The 9,550-nt window shown below is 35.7% G+C and overlaps 1 long non-coding RNA gene across 1 annotated transcript; it reads left to right on the top strand.

Annotated features, from left to right (window-relative positions):
- The first annotated feature begins 1,746 nt into the window (after positions 1–1,746).
- On the top strand, positions 1,747–3,726 carry LOC141673208 (uncharacterized). Its single transcript, XR_012555815.1, has 2 exons — positions 1,747–2,892; positions 3,000–3,726. It is a non-coding gene; the product is annotated as an uncharacterized LOC141673208 (long non-coding RNA).
- Positions 3,727–9,550: the final 5,824 nt, after the last annotated feature.

Genomic DNA, 9,550 nt, shown 5'->3' on the forward strand with positions numbered 1-9,550 from the left:
ATGGGATTAAACAGCAGTGAGAAGTATTGGTCAAACTACTCTTTGACTATTAAAAAGGCAAACCAAATATATTTATTTTTTTCTAAAATTTATGTCAAATAACTAAAATATACAGATCTTGACATCCGTACGGTTGGATCATTCATTAATATTTTTAAAAATATCGAAACATCAATATTAGATTAAACACTAGTTAGAAGTACAGGTCAAACTACTCTTTGACTCTTAAAAAGGCAAACCAGATATATTTATTTTTTTCTAAATTTTTTGTCATATCACTAAAATATATTGATCTTGATATCCGTATGTTGGATCATTCATTAATATTTTTAAAAATATCGAATCATCATTATTGGATTAAACACTAGGTAGAAGTACTAGTCAAATTACTAGTTGACTGTTAAAAAAGCAAACCGAATATATTTATTTTTTTCTAAAATTTTTGTCATATCACTAAAATATATTGATCTTGACATCCGTACGGTTGGATTATTCATTAATATTTTTAAAAATATCGAAACATCAATATGGGATTAAACACCAGTTAGAAGTACTGGTCAAACTACTCTTTGACTATTAAAAAAGCAAACCAAATATATTTATTTTTTTCCAAAATTTTTGTCATATAACTAAAATATACAGATCTTGACATCCGTACGGTTGGATCATTCATTAATATTTTTAAAAATATCGAAACATCAATATGGGATTAAACACTAGTTAGAAGTACTGGTCAAACTACTCTTTGACTCTTAAAAAGTCAAACCAAATATATTTATTTTTTTTTTAAATTTTTTGTCAAATCACTAAAATATATTAATCTTGATATCCGTACGGTTGGATCATTCATTAGTATTTTTAAAAATATCGAATCATCAATATGAGATTAAACACTAATTAGAAGTAGTGGTCAAATTACTAGTTGACTGTTAAAAAAGAAAACTCAATATATTTATTTTTTTCTAAATTTTTTGTCATATCACTAAAATATATAGAGCTTGACATCCGTACGGTTGGATCATTCATTAATATTTTTAAAAATATTGAAATATCAATATGGGATTAAACACTAGTTAGAAGTACGGGTCAAATTACTAGTTGAATGTTAAAAAAGCAAACCAAATATATTTATGTTTTTCTAAAAATTTTGTCATATCACTAAAGTATACTGATTTTGACATCCGTACGGTTGGATCATTCATTAATATTTTTAAAAAATACTTATGAATAATTCAGCGTTACTGATCATGATCTATATATTTTAGTGATATGATAAAAATTTTAGAAAAAAAATAAATGTATTTGGTTTGCTATTTTAACAGTCAACCAATAATTTAACCAGTAATTCTTAATAATGCTAAGTCCCATACTGATGTTTTGATTTTTGGGGATAATTTTAAATTTGCTAGTTAAAAATAATTTATTTTGATCAAATCATAAATATTTAATAAAATTTATTGATAAATTTCAAGATATTAGAGTATTTGGGATAATTTTAAATTTTTTTAGTTAAAAATAATTTATTTTTATCAGATAAAATTATAATTTATTTTATTAGATAGAAGTAATATTTTATTTATTGTGGAGATCAAATGACTTGATGGGTTAGGGAAGAGTAATTTGAATTATAATACTGGTAAATTATTTGCCATGGATCAGGTGGCAAGTTATAATTGGATAAAATCATAGCATTCGGATCATTACCATGATATGAATTGACAGCCCTTCGATTAAAGGAAGGAGAGATCTGAATCGTTGACTTAAAGGAGAGAAGGAGAACCATCTGACATCACCTCTGTCTATCTTTTTACCACTAATAAACAATACCATTTGCCTTCCTTATTACTCACTGTGCACAGCAATACCACCCACAGCAATACCACCCCTTTCCGGCGAAAATTTCACAACCCCTCCCTGACCTCTCTTCTAATTATTTTTTATTAATCAATCATACACTCCTCTTCTGATTCTTTTTTATTAACCAATCATGAACCCTTTTCCTTCTTGTACTTCCATCACTCACTCGTTAATATATACATATACATACAAGCAACGGCGAACATAGCACCCGAAATCGGAAAACGCCGGCGTTTTGGTGAAGAACCACGCAAGCAGAAGAATAAGAAAGGAGCCGACCCCCTTCCCCTGCTTCTTTTTTGGACAAACTCACAACCCCCTTCCCCTTTCTTTTAATGATTTTTGTGTTTATCGGCCGCCACAGTTCTTGAGTCATTGTTGTTTTAATATTTAGTATAAAATATTTGTATGATGTCGTTATTGCTTTCTTATGTTGCTTGATTAAATTTTGATTCAAATTTGTGATTGCCGAAATTTTGTTGTCGGAGTTTGGTCGGATGTTGTGCTACGTTGTTCAGTTATATTTTCTGTTAGCATGATATTATAGATCGTCAAAAAATATAATTGTCACATTAATTTGGTAGTTGTTTGGCTAGGTTTTAGATTCGCCGGATTCTGATTCACCGGAGAAGACTGGCGGAAAATTTTAGATTCAAGATTCCGGTGATGGGTTTTATTTTATTTTTTTAAATTTGTTGTTTATTAATTTGACCGAATGCGGTCGAATTTAGAACCAGATTTTCAACTATATACAATCGAATTTATATTTTAGGCGGGCGTTTTGAATTTTTACAAAAATTTAAATTTTCAGGGGGATTTTCAAATTGAAATTGAAAAATCAAATTTGACCGGGTGCGGTTGTATTTAGCCGGTTGTATTTAGCCGCGGTGAATACAACCGGTCCAAAAACCGGTCGTATTTAGCTAAATACAACCGAAAACGGTCGAATTTAATTAAATACAACCGTTTTTTGGGCGGTTGTATTTAGCCGTTTTTTTTTAGTGGCTTTAGAACTAATTCAACAGGAATTTCAAGGTATTCTTGAACTATCTGATTGATTAATTAGAAATTTAAGTTTCAAATTTCGTTCACAGCTTCATTTTTTTAATATATTCATAATTTGTCGTTGACTCATTTCACAGCTGTACTTAATGAAGCACCAATACCACCTCATCCTCCTTTGGAAGACATGAAACCGATATTTGAACAACTCGGTATTACAGATGATCGTTTAGGTCACCGGATGGAGCATTATCATATTCCTCGTTTTCAAGTGAACGGTCTCAACAATTTCCAACGGATGTTAAAGTGTCTTCTCGAGTGTTTCGCCAAACCATTAAACAGAGAAACCATATACACTGATGTTGCCAACTATATCCAGATGCGGCTAGCACTCCCGGTAACTCCATTCACCGTTCTTATTTGCACTAATGAAGACATTGAGCGATTGGGTGCTATCCGTAGGGAAGGAAGTGTTCTTTTGGAATTTGCTATGGTTTATGCACAAGAGTTTGAAGAGATGGCAGATGGTCCGTTTCTTGAGAGACTAATGGATATAGACGGTATTGGGTACTATACAGCCTTTCGAGTTAATTTGTTCGGGAGAGGACGATTCAATTATTTTCCAGCCGGATCATATGCTTTTAGAAGGCCTTTGGGATGGTTTAGACTTTGACGATATCGATCCCCCCGTTACCCCAACCGTTGAGCAGGCTATTGAGTATTCCTGGATGTGGCAATGGCAACCCCGTCGAGGTATTGCCGCTTACATCATTTGGGCCTCTGCCCCAATCAGATCTTAGAATTTATTTAAGTATCATGTATCTAGCTGGGAAAGATTATGAAACAAACTACATATTTATATGGCAAGTTGCCTCTTAGATTGAAAATTTCAAATTCAAAATAATTTTAGGAATCTTGAACCAAAGTGAATGTTTGACTTATATGTAAGGACGTAAGGTAAAGTATTTAAATACAAATATGATTGGACCAGCTTCACTTGCATGCAACTGTCATAAGAACCAAATAGGTTTGCCCCATGGTGATTTTGTTTCTAGTAAACACGATACTTTTGGGAGATTTCATTTGGTTCTGGAGCGGCTCAAGGATGGTGATAATCCTCGGACAATGGCTATTAACAAACTTGACATATGGGTGCAATTGCATGGAATGACAGCGGGTTTCATGTCTCAACGAGTTGTTAAAGATGTAGGAAATTATATAGGTACATGTAGGAAATTATATAGGTACATTCATTGAAGGTGATCATAACAATTTTGTTGGGGTATGGAGGGAATATTTTCATGTGCGTGTCTCTCTACCTTTAGATATTCCAGTTAAACGACGAATGAAACTCAAGAAATCTGAAGAGAATTGGTGCTGGGTAAATTTTAAGTATGAGGCAATTCCGACATTCTGTTTCTTTTGCGGCATTATTGGTCATGGAGAAAAATTCTGTAACAAAATGTTTGATTTGCCAGAAGGAAGTATTGAAAGACCTTATGGGGCATGGCTTCATGCAGAACCAAAGAGGAAGATGCACACTATGGGTGCTAGATGGTTGAGAAATCCGGGATCAGCACAGTCGATGTACACGGGAGATGGGGGCGGTGTTGGATCGGTGAAGATGGATGTCGTGATTGGTGGATCGAGTCAACAAACCAGCATGAAACAAGGTGATAGAATGGATATGGTTGAAATTGAAAATGCTGATTTTCAGGGAGGGAATACTAGTGATAAAGTTGATTTAAAGAAAGGAGGAATTAAAGGAGGGATAAAATCCTTGATTGCAATAAACGTGGAGAAAAATCAGTTTTTAAATAATCAGTTCCTTCAACATATTACCCAGTGTGAAAAGCTGTCGTTTATTTTTTTGAGTGAAACTATTTCAAATCAGAAAAAATGGAAGAATGGTGTACAAAGTTAGGTTTTGAAGGTTTAATCACAGTTGAACCTCAAGGAAGAAGTGGGGGATTAACATTAGTGTAGAAAACTATGGAGGAAGTTAACCTGCTGAGCATGTCTAAAAATCATGTTGATGTGACCGTTTTGATGGGTGAGGGCAAAAAGTGGAGAATTACAGGGATTTACGGTGAGCCTATAAGATCTCAGAGAAATCAAACATGAAATTTGCTTCGACATCTAGCTAGAGACGCAAACTTACCATGGTGCCTGCTTGGTGATTTCAACAATGTTACATCGCAGCAGGACAAAAAAGGAGGACACAGTTACCCTACTTGGCTTATAGATGGGTTTAACGACTGTTTGAAAGAAACGGGACTTCAGGACCTGGACTTAATAGGTCACCCATTTACGTGGGAGAGGGGAAGAAATACAAATTACTGGATTGAAATTAGGCTTGATAGAGTGTTAGCAAATGCTTCTTGGCTGGATGGTTTTCCAATGACCTCCGTGTATAATTTGGAGGGTTCTCCGTCAGATCACAGTCCTGTGCTAATGATTCCGAAGGTGAGGATCACGGGTAATCAAGGCAACAATTTTAGATTTGAAAATGCATGGCTGTCTGAGCCAATGTGTGGCTATATTGTGGAAGAATGCTGGAAGCAGGAGGCTGGTGAAGATGTGTCGAAGAAGATTACTAGATGTGCCAGAAGTTTGCAGCCTTGGGGAAAGGAGATAACATGTTGTTTCAGTAAAAGGATAAAAGAGTGTAAACAAAGGCTGAAGGTAAGCAGAAGTGGTAGAGATCGAAATTCAGTTGCAGCATATAGGAAGGCTAAGGAGGATCTATTTTTGGTGTTGGATCAGAAGGAAGTGTTTTGGAGACAACGATCTAAACAGTTGTGGCTTCAAGCAGGGGAGAAAAATACCAAATTTTTTCATGCTTCCTGTAATGCTCGTAGACGTACGAATAGAATTCAGAGGTTAAAAGATGAAGAGGGTCACTGGTATGACTGGGAAAATGGCCTTCATGAACATATTAAGAATTACTATGAGCATCTGTTTACATCTAATGGGACTCAAGAGGAGGAGGTCTTAAATTGTGTACCGAAATCGATAACGGAAGATCAGAACGCTGAGCTATTGAAATCTATATCTGATGAAGAAGTTCGATTTGCTGTCTTCCAGATGCACCTAGACAAAAGTCCAGGGCCAGATGGCATGACACCCGCTTTTTTTCAAAAGCACTGGCAAGTTGTTGGGCAAGATATAGTTAAACTGGTCAAAAGGTTTTTCAGCACTGGAGAAATAGAAATGGGGCTAAGTGAGACTAACATTGTACTCATACCAAAGAAAAAGAGTCCAGCTATGTTGACAGAACTACGGCCGATTGCCCTCTGTAATGTGGTAATGAAGATTATAACTAAGGTGATTGCAAATAGACTCAAACGAGTCCTGGACACAGTGATATCTAGCTCGCAGAGTGCTTTTCTCCCTGATCGATTAATTTCAGACAACATTATGGTTAGTTTTGAGATAATGCACTATTTAAAGCGTAAGAAGTTTGGAAGGGAGGGTTTCATGCCCTTAAAGTTGGACATGTCAAAGGCATATGATCGTGTTGAGTGGAATTTTTTGAGAGGTATCTTGCTTAAAATGGGATTTTCGCACTGGTTGACTTATTTAATTATGCAATGCATTACTTCAGTGTCATATAATATCATTCATGGAGAACATGTTATAGGTCCTATTTTACCTACTCGAGGAATTAGACAAGGGGACCCATTGTCCCCTTATTTGTTAATTGCGTGTGCAGAAGGCTTGTCCGCGATAGTTCAAAAGTTTGAGGCAAAGAAATGGCTGCAAGGGGTTAAAATTTGCAATAATGCCCCGACTGTAACTCATATGCTATTTGCCGATAATAGCTATATTTACTGTAAGGAGAATCTGCAGGAATCAGAGCAGGTGTTAAAGCTACTAAAAGTCTATGAAGCTGCATCAGGACAGAGAATCAATAGGGACAAATCATCAGTTTTTTTCAGTTCTAATGTCATCGATTACAATAGAGCTGAAATTTGTGGTAAACTTAGTATGCAGGAAGCGGATGAATTTACTACTTATCTGGGACTTCCAAATATTCTGGGCAGGAGAAAGTCAGTTATCTTGGGTTACCTGAGGGATCGAGTGAAAACAAGAATTCAAAGTTGGAACAAGAAAAAGCTACCTCGTTCAGCTAAAGAAATTTTGATTAAATCGGTTGCTCAATCACTTCCAGTGTATGCTATGAGTGTCTTTCTGTTACCTAAAGAAATCATAAAGGAAATAGAGGTCATGTTAGCCAAATTCTGGTGGAGCTCAAACGGGTCGAATAGCAATGGTCTTAACTGGATGGCATAGGATCGTATGTCTAAACACAAGCACGCAGGTGGTTTAGGTTTCCGGAACATTCGTGACTTTAACTTGGCAATGCTTGGAAAACGGTGTTGGAGATTTATTACTAATCCAGATAGCTTGGTTGCTCGTATTTACAGAGCCAGATACTTTAAAAACACTACGTTTATCAATGCAAAGTTGGGCCATAGTCCGAGCTTTATTTGGCGTAGCTTGATGGAAGCAAAACAAGTGATTTTAAAGAGATCCAGATGGAGAATTGGGACAGGAAAGGACATTAGCATTATGGGACAACCATGGTTGGAGGATAAGGATAATCCGTTTATTGTGACAGGGTCCCAGGCTGTAACTGATAATAGTGTTAGCTCTTTAATGTGCACTAACAGGCGTGAATGGGATTTGGACATCATAAATAGTATTTTTGAAGTCAGGGATCATGAGTGTATCAAAACAACTCGTATTGAAAATGATTTGAAAAGTGATATGTTACAATGGAATGGAGAGACATCTGGACAATATTCTGTCAAAAGTGCGTATAGGTTATTGCAAACTCAGGATGACCATCAATTGGCTAGCAGTTTTTGGAAATCATTGTGGCAGATAAAGGCACCGAAGAAGGCCCTTAATTTAATATGGAGAGCATTAGCCAATTTTTTACCCACAAAAATGTAACTGCAGCAAAGAAGAGTGCAAATTGATGGTTTATGTAGTGTGTGCAGGCAAGGAGCGGAAACTACTACTCATATTCTGCTTCAGTGTCCATTTGCAGCTAGCTGCTGGAGTGTCTACTTTTTAACAACCACAACTAATGAGGAATGGGAATTTACAGAGTGGTTTCTGCATAACTTACTTAGTAAATCAATGGAGGAGAGAGCTAGCATGGTCACTTTATGTTGGGCTATTTGGCGGTCGAGGAATGATGTAATCTGGCAGAGAAATATTCTAATCCAACTCGAGTAGTTGCAAATACCATAGAGTATCTTTCACAGTGGAGAAAAACCCAGAATAGGTTTTACACTGTCCCATTACAGCCTCTTATTCAAGGGGATGGGGCAGAGGCATGGGTGAGACCTCAATAGGATACAGTGAAGATCACAGTAGATGCTTCCATTTTTGAGGTTAGGAATATGACAGGGATTGCAGTGTTAGCTAGAGATCATATGGGAAACCTGTTAGTCCCTTAACAATATAGCAAGAATTACAGAAGGGGGGTTGAATGAAATTCTTGAACCTTTTTCTCAAAATAAAAATGTTCAACTCGAATATAAATATACCTGTTTTGATTAGCACAATGCAGAATAGAAACTTAATTGAATCAAAACATAAGTAATTAAAAACAAGAGTCTTTAAAAACTTTCTGGTGGATTTAAACAATTCCACCAGAGATATATATTATATATCGAGAGGACTCTGTGTGCAAGAATGCTCACAGCTGCTTACAAATTGAACTACTGAGAATATAGGGAAATGCTAATAATTCTGCTTACAAAGATTTCTCTGTTTTTGTGTATCTCAGCTCACTTTTTTTCTATTTGCTACATTCTTGGTTTATATATCACCAAGATTACAAAGTCAAAAACACTGAACAAATATAAAAACTATCAGTCTTAAGCTTTGCTGCTTTTCGTCCTCTATTACCCGGTTAATGGGCTTCCACAGTAGATTTGTATACATCTCGACGGCTGTGCTCAGCTTTCACTGTTCAACTGCTGTTTGAATTCTTTATTAGTTGAGTACATGATCATCCGTCAGGTTGTTGATCATCCGTCGGGTTGTTGATCATCCGTCGGTTGCTTTGAAGGTTATCCGTCGGGTAGCAATAAAGCATATGACTTCATTTCACTTATACAGAATTACAAGACATCATTTATGTACAATTAATCAACCTATTCTGCATATCTAGTTAAAGTCAATCATGACTTATATGCTACTACAGATTTTATACAAAGGTGTATACATAACTGTGCTACAGACTTATTATTACATAAGCTACTCACTCGATGGATAATTAGTTAACATCCGTTGGGACTATAATGAGTTATCCGTCGGGACTATAATTCTTATTCGTCGAGTGCTACATTATTTCACTAAGTAAAATCTACTTAGATATTTTGTTTATAAAATCATCAAGTACACAACATATGCACAACAATCTCCCCCAATTTATGTCTACTGAAATTGTAGCCATAAATTCAGAGATACTTGATGATAACAAAATATCCTAAACATACATCTTTAAAGATAAGTAGATAAAACTGAAAGTGCTTCAATTAATCAAAATGTACAAGGTTTGGCTCACAGTCATTTCAAGATGCTCCTCTAGCCTGAGCAGATTTTTCTAGTTCCTTGAAGGTCTGGATCTTCTTCCAAGCTTTCTGTTATTTTCCTCAATCTGATTTTG

Source organism: Apium graveolens, chromosome 7 (assembly GCF_009905375.1).
Source record: "Apium graveolens cultivar Ventura chromosome 7, ASM990537v1, whole genome shotgun sequence".
In the NCBI taxonomy this organism is placed as follows: domain Eukaryota; kingdom Viridiplantae; phylum Streptophyta; class Magnoliopsida; order Apiales; family Apiaceae; genus Apium; species Apium graveolens.